The sequence below is a fragment of the Halichoerus grypus genome, chromosome 9 (assembly GCF_964656455.1).
Source record: "Halichoerus grypus chromosome 9, mHalGry1.hap1.1, whole genome shotgun sequence".
Lineage (NCBI taxonomy): Eukaryota > Metazoa > Chordata > Mammalia > Carnivora > Phocidae > Halichoerus > Halichoerus grypus.
Genome location: NC_135720.1, coordinates 28821349 through 28844179, shown reverse-complemented (window position 1 = coordinate 28844179; position 22831 = coordinate 28821349). Strand labels below are relative to the sequence as shown.

The following is a 22831-nucleotide window of genomic DNA, read 5'->3' as shown; positions in this document are numbered from 1 at the left end:
GCAGAACTCGGGAGATAAGTGATAACATATGACGAAATGATATTAGAATAATTGGGATCCTAGAAGAAGAAGAAAGAGAGAGAGGGGCAGAAGGTATATTGGAGCAAATTACAGGAGAGAACTACCCTAATTTGGGGAAGAAAACAGGCATCAAAATCCAGGAGGCACAGAGAACCCCCCTCAAAATCAATAAAAATAGGTCAACATCCCGATATCTAATAGTAAAACTTACCAGTCTCAGAGACAAAGAAAATCCTGAAAGCAGCTCGGGATAAGAGATCTGTAACCTACAATGGTAGAAACATTAGACTGGCAACAGACCTATCCACAGAGACCTGGCAGGCCCAAAAGGACTGGCATGATATATTCAGAGCACTAAATGAGAAAAATATGCAGCCAAGAATACTATATCCAGCTAGGCTGTCATTGAAAAGAGAAGGAGAGGTAAAAAGCTTCCAGGGCAAATAAAAACTAAAGGAATTAGCAAACACGAAATCAGCCCTACAAGAAATATTGAAAGGGGTCCTCTAAGCAAAGAGAGAGCCTAAACGCAACACAGACCAGAAAGGAACACAGACAATATACAGTAACAGTCACCTTACGGGCGATACAATGGCACTAAATTCATTATCTTTCAATAGTTACCCTGAATGTAAATGGGTTAAATGCCCCAGTCAAAAGACACAGGCTATCAGATTGGATAAAAAAACAAGACCCATCGATACGCGATCTGCAAGAGACTCATTGCAGACCCAAAGACACCCCCAGATTGAAAGTGAAGGGGTGGAAAACCATTTACCATGCTAATGGACACCAAAAGAAAGCTGGGGTGGCAATCCTTATATCCGACAAATTAGATTTTAAACCAAAGAATGTAATAAGAGATGAGGAAGGACACTATATCATACTTAAAGCATCTATCCAACAAGAAGATCTAACAATTGTAAATATCTATGCCCCTGACATGGGAGCAGCCAATTATATAAGCCAATTAATAACAAAAGCAAAGAAACACATCGACAACAATACGATAATAGTGGGGGACTTTAACAACCCCCTCACTGAAATGGACAGATCATCTAAGCAAAAGATCAACAAGGAAATAAAGACTTTAAATGACACACTGGACCAAATGGACTTCACAGATCTATTCAGAACATTCCATCCCAAAGCAACAGAATACACATTCTTCTCTAGTGCCCAAGGAACATTCTCCAGAATAGATCACATCCTAGGTCACAAATCAGGTCTCAACTGGTACCAAAAGATTGGGACCATTCCCTGCATATTTTCAGACCACAATGCTTTGAAACTAGAACTCAATCACAAGAGGAAAGTTGGAAAGAACTCAAATACATGGAGGCTAAAGAGCATCCTACTAAAGAATGAACGGGTCAAACAGGAAATTACAGAAGAATTAAAAAAATTCATGGAAACAAATGAAAATGAAAACACAACTGTTCAAAATCTTTGGGATGCAACAAAGGCAGGCCCAAGAGGAAAGTATATAGCAATACAAGTCTTTCTCAAGAAACAAGAAAGGTCTCAAATACACAACCTAACCCTACCCCTAAAGGAGCTGGAGAAAGAACAGCAAATAAAGCCTAAACCCAGCAGGGGAAGAGAAATAAAAAGATCAGAGCAGAAATCAATATAATAGAAACCAAAAGAACAGTAGAACAGATCAACAAAACTAGGAGCTGGTTCTTTGAAAGAATTAACAAGACTGATAAACCCCTGGCCAGACTTATCAAAAAGAAAAGAGAAAGGACCCAAATCAACAAAATCATGAATGAAAGAGGAGAGATCACAACCAACACCAAAGAAATACAAACAATTATTATTATTTTTTTTTTTTTTTAAAGATTTTATTTATTTATTTGACAGGGAGAGAGACACAGCGAGAGAGGGAACACAAGCAGGGGAGTGGGAGAAGGAGAAGCAGGTTTCCCGCGGAGCAGGGAGCCCGATGCGGGGCTCGATCCCAGGACCTGGAATCATGACCTGAGCCAAAGGCAGACACTTAACGACTGAGCCACCCAGGCGCCCCAGAAATACAAACAATTATAAGAACATATTATGAGCAACTATATGCCAGCAAATTAGATAACCTGGAAGAAATGGATGCATTCCTAGAGATGTGTCAACTACCAAAACTGAACCAGGAAGAAATAGAAAACCTGAACAGACCCATACCCACTAAAGAAATTAAAGCAGTCATCAAAAATCTCCCAACAAACAAAAGCCCAGGGCCAGATGGCTTCCCAGGGGAAGTCTACCAAACATTTAAAGAAGAATTAATACCTATTCTTCTGAAACTGTTCCAAAAAATAGAAATGGAAGGAAAACTTCCAAACTCGTTTTATGAGGCCACCATTACCTTGATCCCCAAACCAGACAAAGACCCCATCACAAAGGAGAATTACAGACCAATATCCTTGATGAACACGGATGCAAAAATTCTCACTAAAACACTAGCCAATAGGATCCAACAGTACATTCAAAGGATTATTCACCACGACCAAGTGGGATTTATCCCTGGGCTGCAAGGTTGGTTCAACATCCACAAATCAATCAATGTGATACAATACATTAATAAAAGAAAGAACAAGAACCATAGGATCCTCTCAATAGATGTAGAAAAAACATCTGACAAAGTACAGCATCCTTTCTTGATCAAAACTCTTCAGAGTATAGGCAGAGAGGGTACATACCTCAATATCATAAAAGCCATCTATGAAAAACCCACAGCAAATATCATTCTCAATGGGGAAACAATGAGAGCTTTCCCCCTAAGGTCAGGAACACGGCAGGGATGTCCACTATCACCACTGCTATTCAACATAGTATTAGAAGTCCTAGCCACAGCAATCAGACAACAAAAAGAAATAAAAGGCATCTGGATCGGCAAAGAAGTCAAACTCTCACTCTTTGCAGATGATATGATACTTTTTGTGGAAAACCCAAAAGACTCCACCTCAAAACTGCTAGAACTCATACAGGAATTCAGTAAAGTGGCAGGATATAAAATCAATGCACAGAAATCAGCGGCATTCCTATACACCAACAACAAGACAGAAGAAAGGGAAATTAACGAGTTGATCCATTTACAATTGCACCCAAAACCATAAGGTACCTAGGAATGAATCTAACCAAAGAGGCAAAGAATCTGTACTCAGAAAACTATAAAATACTCATGAAAGAAATTGAGGAAGACACAAAGAAATGGAAAAACGTTCCATGCTCATGGATTGGGAGAACAAATATTGTGAAGATGTCAATGCTACCTAGAGCAATCTACACATTCAACGCAATCCCCATCAAAATACCATCCACTTTTTTCAAAGAAATGGAACAAATAATCCTAAAATTTGTATGGAACCAGAAAGACCTCCAATAGCTAGAGGAATGTTGAAAAAGAAAAGCAAAGCTGGCGGCATCACAATTCCGGACTTCCAGCTCTATTACAAAGCTGCCATCATCAAGACAGTATGGTACTGGCACAAAAACAGACACATAGACCAATGGAACAGAATACAGAGCCCAGAAATGGACCCTCAACTCTATGGTCAACTAATCTTCAACAAAGCAGGAAAGAATGTCCAATGGAAAAAAGACAGTCTCTTTAACAAATGGTGTTGGGAAAATTGGACAGCCACATGCAGAAGAATGAAACTGGACCATTTCCTTACACCACAAACAAAAATAGACTCAAAATGGTTGAAAGACCTAAATGTGAGACAGGAGTCCATCAACATCCTAAATGAGAACACAGGCAGCAACCTCTTCAACCTCAGCCACAACAACTTCTTCCTAGAAACATCGCCAAAGGCAAGGGAAGCAAGGGCAAAAATGAACTATTGGGACTTCATCAAGATAAAAAGCTTTTGCACAGTGAAAGAAACAGTCAACAAAACCAAAACACAACCGACAGAATGGGAGAAGATATTTGCAAATGACATATCAGATAAAGGGCTAGTATCCAAAATCTATAAAGAACTTCTTAAACTCAACACCCAAAAAACAAATGATCCAATCAAGAAATGGACAGAAGACATGAACAGACATTTTTCCAGAGAAGAAATCCAAATGGCCAACAGACACATGAAAAAGTGCTCAATATCCCTCTGCATCAGGGAAATCCAAATCAAAACCTCAATGAGGTATCACCTCACACCAGTCAGAATGGCTAAAATTAACAAGTCAGGAAACGACAGATGTTGGCGGGGATGCGGAGAAAGGCGAACCCTCCTACACTGTTGGTGGGAATGCAAGCTGGTGCAGCCACTCTAGAAAACAGTATGGAGGTTCTTCAAAAAGTTGAAAATAGAGCTACCATATGATCCAGCAATTGCACTACTGTGTATTTACCCCAAAGAAACAAATGTAGGGATCCAAAGGGGTACGTGCACCCCGATGTTTATAGCAGCAATGTCCACAATAGCCAAACTGTGGAAAGAGCCAAGATATCCATCGACAGATGAATGGATAAAGAAGATGTGGTATATATATACAATGGAATATTATGCAGCCATCAAAAAGAATTAAATCTTGCCATTTGCAATGACGTGGATGGAACTGGAGGGTATTATGCTGAGCGAAATAAGTCAATCAGAGAAAGACATTATCATATGACCTCACTGATATGAGGAATTCTTAATCTCAGGAAACAAACTGAGGGTTGCTGGAGTGGTGGGGTTTGGGAGGGACGGGGTGGCTGGGTGATAGACATTGGGGAGGGTATGTGCTATGGTGAGCACTGTGAAGTGTGCAAGACTGTTAAATCACAGACCTGTACCTCTGAAGCAAATAATACATTATATGTTAAAAAAAAAAGAAGAAGAAGATAGCAAGAGGGGAAGATTAAAGGGGGGGAAATCGGAGGGGGAGACGAACCATGAGAGACTATGGACTCTGAGATACAAACTGTGGGTTCTAGAGGGGAGGGGGGTGGGAGGATGGGTTAGCCTGGTAATAGGTATTAAAGAGGGCACGTTCTGCACGGAGCACTGGGTGTTATATGCAAACAATGAATCATGGAACACTACATCGAAAACTAATGATGTAATGTATGGTGATTAACATAACATAATAAAAAAAATTATAGTTAAATTTAAATGGATAAAAGTGCATAGGAATTTGTACAAGTGCTTAGTATGAATCTATAAAATAAAAAAATACTGTAAGAAAAAAACTTAAAGTTTCTTTTATGCCTAAAAAAGAAATTTAATGTTTTTCCATGTATTTTGAGGATACAGTTGTCTTTTGATTAGAGTACTCTTGTATATTCAAATCCTTGTATATTCAAATATGCCTTCCATTGTTAGCAGATGTATGATGCTTTATTTGAATAATGGATTTTTGGATAAGAAATCCTTTATCTTGGTTGTCTGGACAGGTTATTCCACTATCAGCCAGCTTTTAGAGTTTTATTTATTTTTTATTTTTTTATTTTTTATTTTTTAAAGATTCTACTTATTTGACAGAGAGAGACACAGCGAGAGAGGGAACACAAGCAGGGGGAGTGGGAGAGGGAGAAGCAGGCCTCCTGTGGAGCAGGGAGCCCGATGCGGGGCTCGATCCCAGGACCCCAGGATCATGACCCGAGCCGAAGGCAGACGCTTAATGACTGAGCCCCGCTTTTAGAGTTTTAGATGAGGAGTCCAATACTCATTCAACTCTCTTTCTAGGTAAAGAACCTGTTCTTCTGTATAGGCTTGTGAGTTTTCCCTGTATCTGGGAAATCAGGAATTTCACCAAGGTATATCTAACTGTGTCTTGGCTATAATTAATCTTTCCTGAGATTTGAAAAACCCTTTAATCTGCAGAGTCTTATCATCTGCTCAGGTAAATTTTATCCTATTATTTCTTTAAATTTTGCAGTTCATTTTATTTTACTTTCGTAACTTTTACCTTTATGATAACCATTCCACTTAATCTTCTAGGTGAGCATCTTCTTTTTCACTTTGTTTAATGATTTTAAAATCTGAAATCATGCAGTTCAGTTTAGTTTCTTCTAGAGGCCTACAAGGACTAAGGCAAGTGGGATGGCAAACCCTGGAGAATATATCAGAACACAAAAGTTTTTCTCTGGAATCTCAGTATCAGTGTGTCATGAATGGGAGTGGGTGGCAGGATTTGAGTGTGGGGGGGGCTCTGTTCTCCCTGGTGCTCTGCATGGACCTGTGCAGGGAAAGCAGGTCTCTTCTAAAGGGGTAGGCAAAAAATGGGTTTTTCAGAGTTCACTGAGGGCTCTCAACCTGCAGAAGCTATAAATGCTCTGGGTAACTGGCTATCTCTGTCATTTTAATGTCTGTAGTATAATGAGGGTCTGGCAGATCCTATGCACCACAATGGACCTATAAGGGGCCTACATGCAAAGGGACCTACATAGCTAGAGGTATCTAGTCCCAGGCCCAGTCACTGGGAGATGACTGTAACTTGCAACTGATAAGACTTGAGAGGAGAAGCTTACCCTGTGCCTCGGCAGAGAGGTGTTTTTGTGTTTTGCCACAGCTCAGACCTCTATCAGTATAGTTGGGACCACGAACCATTGAGCATCAAAAGAAAACCAGCAACTCGCATAAGGAGTTTCAGTAAACTGAACATGACCAAATAACCTAGAACTGGTAGTGCCACTGATGACAGAGGAAGAATCAGAATATCTTTTAAAGTAAAACATCACAAAAGAAACAAAACTCAACGACTATTAAGGATTTTAAGAGAGTTAATGAACAAACCACAAAGATAACTCCATTTTAAAGGAAGGAAACGGTAGTGGCTTCCAGAAAGTAAATCAGAAGATGTGTAATATTCCCAAAGTCCCACAACCAATGAGCAGCAGTACCAGACTGAAACCTATGCATCTAAGTCATAAACACTCCAGACCCATTTGTGTGTTTGGCTCCTGTGGTAAGGCCCTGATTTTATTCATCTTTCCATCTACAGTGCCTAGTCCAAATGCCTAAAACCCAGGAGGCCATCAACTCTTGAACTGAATAAATGGAATCTATGCCATATCCGCTGAGTTCATGTGCTACAATGCATTTTTAACTGTGTGCATTAGTGATCAGAATGTTTGAGTTAATCTTCTATGACTATTTTTAAAACTGTTAATTTACTACTTCCTTTGGTAATGTGTCTAAACTTACTGTAAAACTGAAATATGTTACTTGAAAAGTTCCCTAATTTTTCAGATACTACACACTCTAGAGAAGATAATGGAAAAAATTTTATGCTTTTTGGGAGATGGTTAGGTATTTTATTTTGCAGAAAACTAGAACATGACATTTTACCCCATTGTACTTGACTGACCTACACAGGAGAATTATATATTTTTTAGTTTCCCTAAACTCTACCAAACTTAACTCAAGACCATGATCAAAGGAAAAAAAGAACAAAGATGATCAGATTTATTGCAAAAGCAAAAAAAGCAGGAATATATGCCAAATTCTAAAGCCAGAACATATATCCAGCAACGTTATGTATCATCACCAAAAGTTTATGGGCTACCCACTAAGCACAAGGCACTGTGCTAGGGACAAGAGAACCCTGATTCTCTCTTTCGTGACACCTCTTTTAGGAGTCATCTGCTTCAGGCTACACTATAACTATGCATCCTATTTGAGTTTTGGAGATCACCATTAATCTCTATATAAGAGAGAATTATGCTTTGATTACTTCTGGCTAGGAAAAAAATGAAATAAAATTTACTATATTCCAGTAGAATACAGTTTTAGGAGGCAGGGTTCTTTCCTGCCAAAGTTAATATAAAGTTGTCTGTGCAAAGCTTGCAAGCATTCTTAACGACTAGAAAAGAAGTAAAACTGTTTTTCAGATAATATAATTTTATACCTAGAAAATACAGAAGAATCACTGCTAAAAATAACATAATAACAGAACTAATACATCAGAAAGTTATCATAGTGTAAGGTTTAGTATACAAAAATCAATATCCTTTACATATTCAAAGAACTAGTTAGACAATATATGAAAAAGAATACCCCATTTTTAAGAGCAATATAAAAGATAGAATACTCTTGAATAAATACAAGAATCAATATGAATGTTAAAATACTTCTGAAGGACATAGAAGACAAGACATTTGTTCAAGACAAATAGAAACAATTTCTATTGTTTGAACAACAACAAATTGAACAAACAATAGAACAAATAGAAAGACATCCCTTATTCTGCAACAAGACAATGTAACTTATAGGCCAATTCCCTCCAAGATAATATATGAATTTGGTTTGATTCTGATAAAAAGTTTTTTCCCCAGCACAAGCTGATTCTAAAATTCATATAGAAGTATATGCAAGAATACCTAGAAAAATTCTGGGGAATAAAAAGAGCAATGATTGGAAATAAACATTACTAAATATCAACTTATATTATAAAAAGCCTCTACAATTAAAACAATGTGGTAATGACACAGGAATAGACATGTAGGCCAATAGAATACATTAAAATGTTCAGAAAAAGATCCAGTTACATATGGAAATTACATGGGAAGAAGAAGAGATACTTTCTAATACATGGTGTTGGGAAGGAATGGCCGTTTTGAAAAACAAACTGGATCTTGGGGCACCTGAACGGCTCCGTCAGTTAAACATCAGGTCAGGTCATGATCTCAGGGTCCTGGAATCAAGCCCCATATTGGGCTCCCTACTCAGTGGGAAGTCTGCTTCTCCTTCTCTGCTCCCCCCACCCCGCTCATGCTCTCTCTCTCTCAAATAAATAAAATCTTAAAGAAAAAAAAAAGAAACTGGATCCGTATCTCACACCATGAACAAGGAAAATAAATTCTTAATGGGTCAGACTTAAACGCTAAAAATGAAGCTATACCAATCTTAGAAGAAAACAAAGTAATCTGTTTACAAACCCAGGTATAACAAAAGCTTTTCTAAAAATATTGCGCTGTGAAGTCGAAAGCCAAATGTTCAACTTGGAGAAAATATCTGCAACTTATTGACAGATAAGTTTCCCTAATATATAAAGAAAAAACATACAAATATATAATAAGGGTAATTTAAAATTTAAATTGGAAATCATAGTATGAATTCACTGATTTTTTAAAACTTGATGATTTCCTAAATATGTCCAGTGATAAAGGTCTAAGAAGCAATGATATCCCAATAGTAATGAGTGTACTTAGCCCCAAATTTTAGTTTCTAAATTCCACTTTCCACTAAATAGTACCAGGGCTTCTTGGAGAAATGACTGATTCCAGTGTTAGGGCAGGGAAATTACACGATGCACTGAGGATACTGCAAGCATGAAGTACTCTAAACTAAATGGTTCATATCAAAGGATACAGGAATAGACAGGAAGGGGCTCTCCTTTGCCAGATTAGTGGACAACTTCAGCAACACAAAGAAAATGAGAGTAAAGAAGTATAATAAGTTAAATGAAAAAAAATCCACAATACTCAAAGAGATAGGCAAGAAAAAAAAGAAGTTCTCTTCTTGACCAAACACCAGCCAACAGATGTAGAAGGAATGATAACGTTAGAAACCCACCATGCAGGGGCGCCTGAGTGGCTCAGATGGTTAAGCGTCTGGCTCAGGTCATGATCTCCAGGTCAGGTCATGATCTCCAGGGTCCTGGGATCAAGCCCCATGTCAGGCTCCCAGTTCAGTGGGTAGTCTGCTTCTCTCTCTCCCTCTGCCTCTCCCCCTGCTTGTGCTCTCTCTCTCTCAAATGAATAAATAAAATCTTAAAAAAAAAACAACCAAAAACCCACCATGTCGAATCCCCTAACCATTGTTAACAGTTCATTCAGGCAAAGATCATCAATGGCTGCTGAAACCATTAAGTAAGGTTGTTGGGGAACAGGCTATTCACATGGTCTCAAAGTACTGACCCACAGAATACCCAGCAATTACAAAGGGAAAAGTTTATCTTTACAACAGGATCTTGTGTTCACTGTGTTAATCAAGGATTACATTTAGCAACATAAGTAGTGGGACAACCTGACATTACACGCCACCTGATGTGATGTAAAAAAGTACATATTACTTATAGCATTCTTGCCAAAAAAAAAGTTTAACCTGAATCTAATCACAGTGAAATAGATAAAAAACACTGGGTAGTCTATAGAACTGGCTCAGCCAGACTCTTTAAAAAAAGTCAGTGTCATGAAAAACAACAACAAAGGAGTCTAGATTAGCAGAGATTAAATGAGACTAAAATGACGTAACAACCAATGTAAGTGTGAATCTGGATTGGATGCTGGACAAAATAAGCATGCAAACAAAAAACTGCTTAAGATATTTTAGACACAATTAGGAAAATCTGAATATAAACTGTTGATTAGATATTACAGAATCATTGTTAATTTTTCTAGGTGTGATAATAGTACTATGATTATAAAGAGAATATCCCTATTCTTAGCAGATATATGAATGAAGTTTTTGAGGGGAAGAAGCAAATGGTACAAATTAGGAGTTTTATCTTTTTTTTTCAACTTTGTGGTTTTAAAAATTTCAAAATACACTTGGGGGAAAGGACTATAGATCCTTATTAAGACATTTAATGATTGTGTAGCAGGCAAGCAACTATTCAATGGTTTTGAATATTGCTAAATCTTCCATGTAAGGAGAGTAAACAGGGTTTAGGTTTTCACTGAAAAAAGTTTCTCAGCATTATTTAAAAACAGTCAGTGAAAACAAAACACTTATCCCAACTCTGGATTTATTGGAGTATCTTCCTAAAAATAAGAGAAGGCTCCAAAATTAATGCACAAATGAATAAATAGCTTCTATAACATGTATCTATATTTTACATACTGATAGCTTCACTCAATAAATCTCTGTTTATTGAGAAATCATAATTTTCAGGGCAGGGGTGCCTGGGTTGCTCAGTCGGTTGATTATCTGCCTTAGGCTCAGGTCATGATCCTGGAGTTCTGTTCCGGGATCAAGCCCCGAGTCAGGCTCCCTGTTTAGTGGGGAGTCTGCTTCTCCCTCTGCCCCTCACACTGCTTGTGCTCTCTCTTGCTCTCAAATAAATACAATCTTTAAAAAAAAAATTTTCAGGGAAAATTCCTGTCTCAAATCAGAAGTGTGAGTTATTTTAATTCTCTATTATTAGTTTTTGTCTCTTTACCATGAAAAAAAATGCATTTCAAAGGACAATTTAACTAGTATAATATATCCTGACTCTGGAGCCATTCTGTATATTTTGGAAGACCGGCTCTGGTAATTGTTAGCTATGTGACCTTGGGCAAGTTATTTATCCATTCTGTGCCTCCATTTCCTCATTCAGCACAGGGGAAACAATACATATCTCATAGGTTGATGGGAGAATTAATTAGTTTACTAATATAGGAAAAAACACTTTAAGTCATACCTGGCATACTATGTATGTTTGAGATATATATATATTAGTTTATTTTGACTTTGATGTTTAAAATATCCTATATTTGTGTATTTTTTCAACAGCCTTTAAATACATGTAGAACTAAAGTTTTAAAGGAATAAAATACAGTAAGCATTATGATTAAATACTTATATGACAAAGGTTAGACATTCTAACAGTGAGATCTGCTTAAGAAAACTTAATGGCTTGTTTCATACAACCTGAGGTGAAAATAATCATACCTTAAAAATATTTTTATTAAAAACTGGGGCACCTGGGTGGCTCAGTCATTGAGTGTCTGCCTTCGGCTCAGGTCATGATCCCAGGACTCTGGGATTGAGCCCTGCATCGGGCTCCCTGCTCAGCGGGGAGCCTGCTTCTCCCTCTGCTCCTCACCTCGCTCACTCTCTCTCATGCACTCTCTCAAATAAATAAAAAATTTAAAAAATTTATTAAAAACTATATACAGACATATATGTGTGTTATGTGTATACATACATACCTATATATACATATATGTGTATATATATGTATAAAAAAACCTGCCCCTCCTCTCTATCCCACTCCTTAGCTTGGACCCTTTCTCCTCATTTGGATTATTGGAATAGCTTCCTAACCAAACCTGCTGACTTGCTCCATGGGCTTTCCAATGATATCCCACACTGCCAGACAGAATAGCTCTTCTAAGGAAAAATTGTTATCCTGTCATTCTACAGCATAATCTTCAGGATAAAAATCACCCTCCTTGAGTGTTTAACTCAAACTGCTTAACTAAAAATGGCACACAAAGCCCTTCAGGGCGTAGCTACTACCCAGCTCACTAATAACCATCCCTTGTCATTCACCCTAGCCATTCCTCCAGCTATTCTTTCCTCTAATCAGAGTGTACCTAAGCCCTCTCCCTCTCTGACACCTCCTTCCAAGCTTAATTATTTCCTAGACATCCTTTAAAGCTCAGGTCAAACACTGTGTCCTCTAGGAAAGCGTTTATGATATTCTTCTCTTGACCCCACTGTGATTCATCAGCATTCCTGTGCAATCCTCTATCAAGCATTTTAGTTGCATGTGTCATACAGTTCACATTCAATAAAGGCCTGTTGAATGCCGGAATACACAAATATAGAAAATGAGAGTTAAAAACATCTTGTGGCAAAAAAGATTCTCCAGTGGTACAGTCATTCCACATTCTAAATATTTTTCTAAATATTCATCTAAAAATAAATGTTTAATAAATGTGAATCTTAAAGGGACTTTTCCTCATCTAGCCCAGTAAAATGTTAATATTTATTTTACAGTGGACTTGTTCAGGATGCTACGGGAAGCCCTCTATTTACTGGGTACATATTTCAGACTGTGGAAAGAGAACATTCTTTGAACAATATGTTTCATATATTATATGAAAAAATTCTCCCAAACTCAGAAACATCAAAGGCTGAGGGCCCTGAGTCTACAAAGTTTGGATGCCTATACAGACCACAGAGGTAAAGCACAGTGAATATACAAAACCACAAATCAGTAGGCTTTCCTGTGTTAGTTATGGAAATAGGTGGTGACCCACTCATCAAGGGTATGCAAACATGAATGAGTAGGTAGAACACTGAGAAGGAGGGAAAGGGGTCCCTAACATTTGAGATTGGTAAATTAATGCTTCTGAAAAAGTACAAAGCAAGCAGGGAAAAGTGAATAACTCCATGGTGTGGATTGCATCAATCAGGCAACATGGCTCCTGATTTTAGCCCCGCTACCAAAAGTGAGGATAATTTAGTCTTTCTGTGCTTCAGTTTAAGCCTCACACATTTTGGGAAGGTCTCTTCAGTCTCCATTGATCTGTGCTATTACTCCCAAATATTAATCAAAATGAAATTCACTGATCCAATGAATATATAATGTAGTGTGTCTTTAACTTTTAAATAATTTAATTGTGCTCACCAATAATTACTCAAAATCCTATAGTAGTTATTTACTACCAAAAACTGCATACAATTTTTAGTTTTTGACAAATATCTTCAGTAAACTCTAACAGGAAAGTGAAGTCTGTCCAAATCATATCCTTTGTGACATGCTCTAGATATTCAATCTGAGAATAGCTATGTTTCTAATATAATTATGTTACATATTTATTATATACACAAAGCCAAAATATTCAATTCTGTGTGTTCAATCCTTAAAATATAATTTAATATCTGTAAGTCTTTAACACTAATATTATTTTAGCAATAATGTTATAGAATCTTGAAAATCACAAGTATAAGCTACAAAAAAGATAAAATGTATACTATAATTCAATTTTTTTAAAATTCAAATTTATTACTGCAGTGAAGAATTAAAAAAAAAAAGACATATAGCACCAAGAGAAACTTCTTGTAATTGCCTTGTGTCCTCAATTTTTCCTTGACTGTCTTTTGGGTAGTGAGCATCCAAGCCATCAATCTCATGGTCATCCTAATGGTTCTTAGTCTCTTGGCCTCTTTTCATTTAATAGCCTCTTCCAGTTTATCTCGTTAATTCCAGTGGATTCAAGGACTACACATATACCATTGACTCCTTAATCTCTACTTATGCTCCAACCCCATATTTCAAAGCACGCAGTCTAGTTCCTAGCACAGGGCCTGACTCATAGCAGGACAGTTAATAAATGAGGTCCAAATGAATGAGCAAGCTACTAGATATCTCGCTCTGGATGTCTTTCAGGCATCTCAAACTCAATATATCCAAAATATAATTATCTTTTCCCAATATTTCTAGATTTCCCTATTTTTGTCAATGGATTGCTATCCACTTATTCACCAAAATTAGAAGGCTTAGTTATGCTTAAATTCTACTTCTCTATCCCTTACCACTCTCACTCCAAATCTCTAATACTTAATAACCTAATACCTCTATTTTCTTACTTCAGTCTCATTCTCCCACCTCAATTGTAAAATCACCTTTTAACTGACCTTCCTAGCTGGAATGCCCTAACACCTTTTACTTATTTATTTTTTTAAAGATTTATTTATTTGAGAGACAGAGAAAGAGAGAGAGCAAGAGCAGAGGGAGAAGCAGAATCCCCACTGAGCAGGGATTCCCAACGCGGGGCTGGATCCCAGGACCCCGGAATCACGACCTGAGCCAAAAGCAGATGCTTAACCGACTGAGCCACCTAGGTGCCCCCCAACACCTTTTATGATTATTAGTCTTCTCATCTGGTAACAGTTTAAATAATGCCTTCTCTGAGGATTTGTCACTACATCATATATACGCTCCAGTTCACTTTATTCGTTTTTCTTATTTAGAAAGTATCAAACTGTAAGATTCCATACCCCCCCCCCTTTAAAAAATATGTCTCTTGTGAATTCTGCCAGTGCTAGGGAATGGGTAGTGTTCTGCACTTCATTTAGATGGGATTCTGTGCAATCTGGCCCCCTGCTACTTCTCTGGCCTGTCTTCTACTTCCCCTTCATTCCCTTTACTTTAGCCATACTGGCCTCTTTGCTCTTCAAAATGCACACCAAGCATATTTCTGACTTGAGATCTTGGTTGGGGATGATATTCTCTCAGATGACATGGCTTTCTTTTGTCTCCAAACTTCTGCTCAAGTGTCAGCTTCTGTGTGACATTTTCCTTGACCACCCTATTTAAAACATCAACATAACCTCACTCCCGAGTTCACTTTGTCCCCCTTCCCTCTTTTGCTTGTTATTTATTCTATACTTATTTGCTTATTGTCTGCCTCTCTCTCTAGAAGGTAAGCTGAACAAGGGTATGGATTTTTACCTGTTTCGTTCATTGACACATTTACATAACACCTATAACAGTGCCTGAGACAAAGTAAGTACTCACTGGGTACTTATTAAATGTATGAATGAACCTTGCATTCCCAGTATCTGCATATCTAAGAATTAAACATCCTTTAGAATTAAAAACAAAACAAAAAAACCCCAAAAGAACGAAGTTAAAACAAGAAAAGATTTAATAAGGGAAAAAGTATTTTCATCTATTACACTGTTACAGTATTGAGAGTGTAGGAAGGGGAGAACTCATTTTCTCTGGTCTATCCAGAAAATATATAATTTAAATTCTAGAGAGAGGTACAAAATTTAGATTTTGAACATAAGGATGATGATTTAGAAGACATTTTCCATAACTCAAAGCAAAGAGAAGTCATTTTTTAAAAATATGCTTATTATGCTGTATCAACTTTTTCCTTATAAAAGCTTCATGAATATTAAGCAGATTACTTTGCCTGTTATATTGTTCATTTATAACTGCCTTTAACATTAGCTGCTAATGTGTTTTACTTTCAATTCTGTTAAATCTTCACTTGAAAATACACAGATTAAAAAGATTGAGATGACATTAAGTTTCAAGCCCTCATAATGTTACTACAAAAATAGAAATAAAGAAGAAAAACAAGAGACCCCTACCTCTGCACCAAATAAAAACACCCCAAACTTTATTGACTCTGAATTGGCCAAAATACAACAGCTGCTCACTACCTACTTTGCTTTGACAAAACTTAATAGCTGTGAGATGTGATCTGATTCCTTTCAAAAGAAGGGCGAGTATACACAACACACACAAAACACACAACACACACACACACAGAGTCACACATATTAATAGGAAAGAAACTAGAGTGCTTTATAAATATTCACTCACTTATTCCCAGAACAGCCTTGGGAAGCAGAGCTGGAGGATACAGTACAGTAATGCGGGTTATTACGTGACCTGCGACACACTGGTTTTGTAAAAGGTCAGCATCAAAATTCAGACTCCTAGTTCTAAACTGTTGTTTGGAGGAGTCTTAGACAATATTGTCCCATATTGAGTAGGCAACATGGAATGCTAAGCAAGGCCATGAAACTAAGTGCATTTCATAGGGATAATAAATTTAAGCAGACTGATTTCCTGTCTGTGCTCCCTTAGCGTTTTACGCTTATCTCCTGTTGAACTCAACCCCATTATAGTGTAACTATTTCTCTGGCCACTGGATTCTTCACCTGGACTGGGAGGACTCTGAGGGCAGTCTTTCATCTCCATTTCTCCCAGAGTCTGGCACAGTCCCTGTCACACAGGAGGCTCTCCATAAACACTGGTTGATGAACTGCATGAATTAGTTTTTGATAAAGTATACAAAGGTTTTTATTTTTTAAACTAACAGATTTTGTTAGGATACTTCTACTAAAATACAGTTTTTCTGGTTCTGCTCAAAAAGATGGACACTGGTCAAAAAACCATTCTCAATTTTTACTCTTTATAAAATTATAGTTGAATATTTTTCAGGGGAGAAAGTTGAGAAAAAAAGTAAATTGCCTGAAATTAGAACATTAGAACAATGCTCTACTTTTTACTTATTGGACATTTACAATGTAAAAACTTCTTAAATTATTTTTAAAATATGACCAGTCACTCCATTTAGTCATTTCTTAGTTGTCGTATTTGTCATCAACTTTGCTCTCAGACTTGTAGGCAAGTTGCTGACTAAGAACAACACAGAGAGTGATTCTTTACATTTTCATTCACTTTTCATTCAAGGAAAAAGCTTCCTGAAAACACACATTTAAAATTCTGGAAAATACAAATCAACATTATCTAGACATTTCTATCATTACCGGAAGGACTGGTTCCTAAACCTAATTTCCATTGTTAGGTGACACTTTCAATAAGTGATGGATATTCATTTCCAGAAAACATTACCAGTAAATTCTATGATATCATAGACTGTTCGCTATCCAGACCAAACTGACTAAACCACAAAATGCAAAAGTATGCACTTAGCTAGTCTAAGGGAAACCTGAAGGCTATTCTGAATATAGTCTTATAAAGCATAACCTAAGAGTGAATGAGAACTTTAATTCAGATAGCCCTCTTCCTCCAAATTTCCAGTCTTCCTCTAAATTTCTAGAGCCTTTAGTAGACACAAACTAAAATGTTTAAAAACTGAACTATGTCTTGTCATAGACTTAATTTTTTTAAAAGTTACTTAGGGACACTGGAATTTACAAAGGAAACAAAAATTATTACTGTTATGCTATAAATGATATTTCATTTCCCCCAACCAAGGGAGTACACATGGGGAACTGCTTCCTTGGTTCTAAGCAGTGCCCACCCTAAGCAAAGTTAATAAATAAAAGAATGATTACTAGTTGTTAAAAGTCATCACTCTTCCCAGAATCACAGAACATGGAGGCTGAAATGAAAGTGATGTGGAACATATGTGGGTACATCAAGGGCAGGAATGAGCAAACATGATTAACAGGGAGTCAAATTTGACCTTTCATTTTAAACATGAATTAAAAATATTTTTTATCATCAGAGGTATGCACAACATTTTGATATGCAGATGTATTTACTATAACACTGAAAAACTAAAAATAACATCTACATTTAGAGAAAGATGTCAAAATTATGGAATACTTATTTCCTTCAAAACCATGCATTAAGTTTATTATCAGAAAAGTTATGAAAAAATCTACTTTAAAAACTACATATATATAGAAATATACCCGACAATAACTTCATTTTGTATGTTTCACTGCCTTAAAAGTGGAAAAACTGTCAATTTCGGTTTGTGATTATAAAAATAGTAAAATGCATCTTATGGTTGATATTAAATAACATTAAATGCAGTCTTATTCTCAAACTATATAAGAATAAAGCTATCCCTGGTCAAAAGTAATTTATCCATTTTATAACCTGCCCTTCTCCCCTTGCCGGATACAGCCATATAAAGCTGTAATTCTTCCTTTAATCCTCACCTTTGAGTGAATTGATTACTGACAGTTTGATTTTACCCTGGAGGCACAGCAGTAAATCACAAACATTCACTACTTTCATCATGATGTAAATTATGTTCTGATAAAGAAGCTGAAATTTTCCACCTCTCCTACTTTAGAATTATATAATAAAAATCACTTTTGTTATGGAAACGCTTTAATCAGCATGCCTAGAAACTGTATTTTAAAAAAATATATATGTACTGGAGGAATCTGGATTTTAACCTAAGACATTTACTAAGTCTAATTCTAAGAACATAGTGATTTCTCTTTCTAAAATTTAGTGGGAAGTAACGTAAATTTAAAATAAAAAGCTCAATGATTAAAATAGCTCTGAATATAGTCATAAAGATACTATCTATAACTCCTAGTGCATTTTAAGTCAAGCATAGGTTGGTATTTAAAAACTTTCACTTGCAGTGAACACTTTCCCATCTTTTATTTTCAAATGACAAGTCACTAAGATGAAATAACTTGCTCCAGGTCATAGCATAACTAACAGAATCTGGATCTAAATTCAGGTGTATATGACTTCTCAACTAAGTGCAAGCAGAATGTCATGTATTGATTTAAATATGAAGAATAAGAAACTTGTAGACCTCTTATTCAAATTAATATCAATACTGCTTATTTTTTTTAAAGATTATTTATTTTCGGGGGGAGAATGTGCGTGTTCTAGGGTACGGGAGGCGGGGCAGAGGAAGATGGAGAGAATCTCAAGCAGACTCCTTGCTGAGTGGGGAGCCTGACACAGGGTTTGATCTCATGACCCTAAGATCATGACCTGAACCAAAATTAGGAGTCAGACACTTAAAAGACTGAGCTACCCAGCTGCTCTGCCCCTCAATATTGCTTATTAATAACATTTCTATAGTTACAATGATGAAAAACTATGAAATTTTCAATGTTATATTTAAGGAAGTTTTAATATTAAAAGCATTACGTGTATTAAAAAAAGAGGTAATCTATTTTTTATATTGTAACATGTGATCAGTCTGGTGTCAAATAATGAAGATTCATATAGAAGTAGATTCTGTAAGTCTGAACTGTCCAACAGGATAACCACTGGCAATATACGTGGCTATTTATATTTAAAAACTGAAATGAAATATAATTAAAAACTTAGTTCCCAAGTCACCCTAGCTACATTTTAAGTATTCAATGGCTACCTGAGGCTAGAGAGTACTGTATTGGACTCTGCAGGTCTAGAGTTCAGAAAAGAGGTCTGGGCTGAAGATAAAACACTGGCATATAGGTTTTATTTAAAGTCAAGAGATCACCAAGGAAATGGATATATATGTGTATATACCCATTCCATATGAATATATATATACATACTCATATATATATACACATATATATGAAATAAAAGGGGATCAGATTGCAGTGGAGCAATCTAATAAGACACGGAAGAAAAGAGGAAGAATCAGCAAAAGAGAATGCAGAGTGGTGGCTAATGAGATAAAAGGAAAACCGAGAATGTGGTGTCCCAGAAACCAGTGTATTAAGAAGCCATCAAATGTGTCAAGGGCTGCTGATAAGTAAGATAAACACAAAGAGTTGACCATGGGAATGAGCAATGTGAAAGTCACTGGTAAGCTTGAAAAAAACAGGTTAGAGATTTCAACAAATTTATAGAAGATGAAAAGTGATTAGAAACATCTGCCTGAAAACCTTATGATGAGCTGCAGTAGATACAGAATCTATCTGGACAATGAAAGTCAAGACCTGTGAACACAGAAACAGCATCTTTGGTAGGGGGGAAACAAAACAAAACCCAGGAGAAATAACTTAACGTTAGTATGTAAAACACTTAGGCCAAACAGGCTGCAGATCCCATATAAAATGGATGCTGCTGAGCACTAACCATAGGCAAAAAAAGATTAAAAATTAAAAAATAAATCAGTGGAATTGTCCCTAAAAATATTATTGACACACCACTTGGGAAGAGTGAAGACTTCTACAGTGAATACTACTGTCCCCTTATTCTCATTCTGGCAATAAGTCTGATAGCCTGACAGGTGGATTCATTTATCTTGCTTGCTTACCCTAAATATAAGCTGCCAGTTAATATGTCTTAGCCATAAATACAAAGGTCTCAAGAGATTTCTGCTAAAGTAAACAAAATAGCGAGATAATAGCGCTATTTACACAACAGAAGAGGGACACTATATTCGTACCCAGTCCTTCATTTTTAAAAAGAGATAGACACCAAGGATCATCAGATATAGAGGAAAAACCATTGGCATGAAAGAAAAAGATAGGATACATAAACAGATGAAAAAACTGAGCACAAAGGAAAATATCAATTCAGAGAAAAGAACTTAGAGAGATTTAGGAAGATGTAATGACACCCACAAAACTCTGACATTAGAAAAAAGGAACAAACAAGATAAGAAAGAGATCATAAAGATCAAAAGGACTCTTGGTGAATTAAGATTTAGAATAAAGAACTGAGAAGGCTCTGAGACTAACTAGTTAGAGGAAAGGATAAGGAGTCAAAGATGGGTCCACAGTTTCTACCTGAAAAATGGTAATGCTGTCATCGGAAATGAGACAGGAGAGTAAAATACAGAAGCTTCTTTCAGGAAATTAAAGCTCATGCATGACGATGATTACGTTTCTGTCACATATATGACAAAAGTGGTTAGTTTACATACATCTTGCTATATAAGCTTGCGGCTGAATATCTTTTCTGAAATTAGTTTTCATATTTCAGAACCATTTATGCTACAGCAGCTCTGTTTAACTTTGCCTATGCTCTCAAAAGATTTACTCATGATCTTTTAAAAAAGGATGCTATATGCAAATATCTTCTATAAATCTTCAAAATATAAAAAAAGACAAATTAAGAAGTTGTCAACTGGAAAGTTTTAGAAAAGGTAACCATCAGAATATCTATAAAATGCAAATTCAGTGGTCTGGCAGGTAATCTGGCTGCATTAGGATAAAATTATATAGTTTTCATTTTTAATAAATCAATAGGATCTCATTTTAATTTCTTGTAGTTAATGGCTTTCAGTTGCCTTCTTTTTACTATTCAGTGAATATTAATATAATTATTTCACCTTTAAAATTAACCTACTGGGCAAATGCTACAATATATGTCAACGACTAAATTTAATAGGTTCTTAAACAAAACACACACCCACACACAGAGAAATGTGACTATTTTTAACAGATGGGGAAAGGTTGAAAATTGTAAGGTTGGAACCTATACACCATGTAAATATCATGTAAAATAGCTTCTTAGAAAATAATTGGGCAGGAAATAGTGGACAAATTTAAGCTCATTCAAATCAAGAGATTTAAATGAGGAGAAAAGTTTGTATTCATATTCTCTCTTCAGAGGGTAATAGGAGAAATTTAGTAACTAGACGGGGACCTTAATACTAAGTGTATATATCCATGTGAATGATGAACCACTGAGTACACTAATATTTACTAGAGTTGATAGAATAATTTTTAAATTAGGAAATGATAAATATATAGGATATACTTTATTAACACAGAAACACTTTAATAATTCAAGTAATATTTATTATTCAGGAAATATAGGAGCTTCTATTACAAGTGAGGATAAGTTTTAGTTTTAAGTTGGATCACTGGAGAATCACTTAGTAAAATACTGATATTGGTGGCTAAAATGGCACCTTATATCTTTAATGTACCAAACATCAATTTTAGAGAACCCAATTACAAGCGACAACAACAAAAAAATCTAACAAATGAAATCTCAGTCTTTGTGGAAGGGGAATATAAAATAGTGATGTGTTAAAGAAAAAAAAATCCATGAAATCAAGGTCATTTGCTCAGTGTCCAGAAAAATCCAAATATGAAAATAGTCCCACACCTCCAGGGCTTTTGTGTTGACTGGTACTTACGGGGAAAGCCAAAGTTTCAAAAGCTAAGTGGGTTCCAGTGGATTAAGTCTGAGATGCTTGTTTGGAAACTTTCGTCTTAAAATTACTTTATTTTAATGTCTTTTTTGGCATGCTTCTGAAAATTCTAGATCCATTATTTGCTTCTGTGACATGTTCTTTTTTCTATACTATCACTTAACACATTTTATTAAATCATGTCTTAAAATAAGACTTCCTCCATTCCTCTGACCACAATACAAATTGCACGATTTCAAACTTAAAAAAAAAAAATCAAAAGAACTTCCTAGGAAAGCTCATGTTGTTTATGCCTACAGTTTCTTATGGATTTCAAAGTATTAAAATATTTTTTCTGATCCTCGTAATTCTATGAAGTAGAAAATTCATATGAAGTAGAATATAGAGCTAATACACCTGGAGAGATAAAGGCAGTTAGCCGAGGTAACAGCTGGGAAGTGGCACAAATAGGGCTCAGGTCCAGCTCCCCTGTCTTTTTGGACCCCAGGTCCAGTACTTTCTGCACCATAAAGCACACATGCTGAATTCAGAAAAGTGGTTGTTCTGGAAAACAAATTCTTGCTTTTAAAAATTGTATAATAAAAACATTTTTGATTCTTTTTAGTACCATAAAGCACATTTAAGGACATCTGTCTACAGAAAATCAATTCTGTAGACACCTTTTTTTTTTTTAAAGATTTTATTTATTTATTTATTTGACAGAGAGAGACACAGCGAGAGGGAACACAAGCAGGGGGAGTGGGAGAGGGAGAAGCAGGCTTCCCGCGGAGCAGGGAGCCCCATGCGGGGCTCGATCTCAGGACCCTGGGATCA

At 36.2% G+C, this 22831-nt stretch overlaps 1 protein-coding gene across 18 annotated transcripts in view; it reads right to left on the bottom strand.

The window, feature by feature from the left end:
* The window catches only part of AHI1 (Abelson helper integration site 1), a 255463-nt gene that overhangs the window by 122704 nt on the left and 109928 nt on the right, over nt 1–22831 (bottom strand). The window lies entirely within an intron of this gene.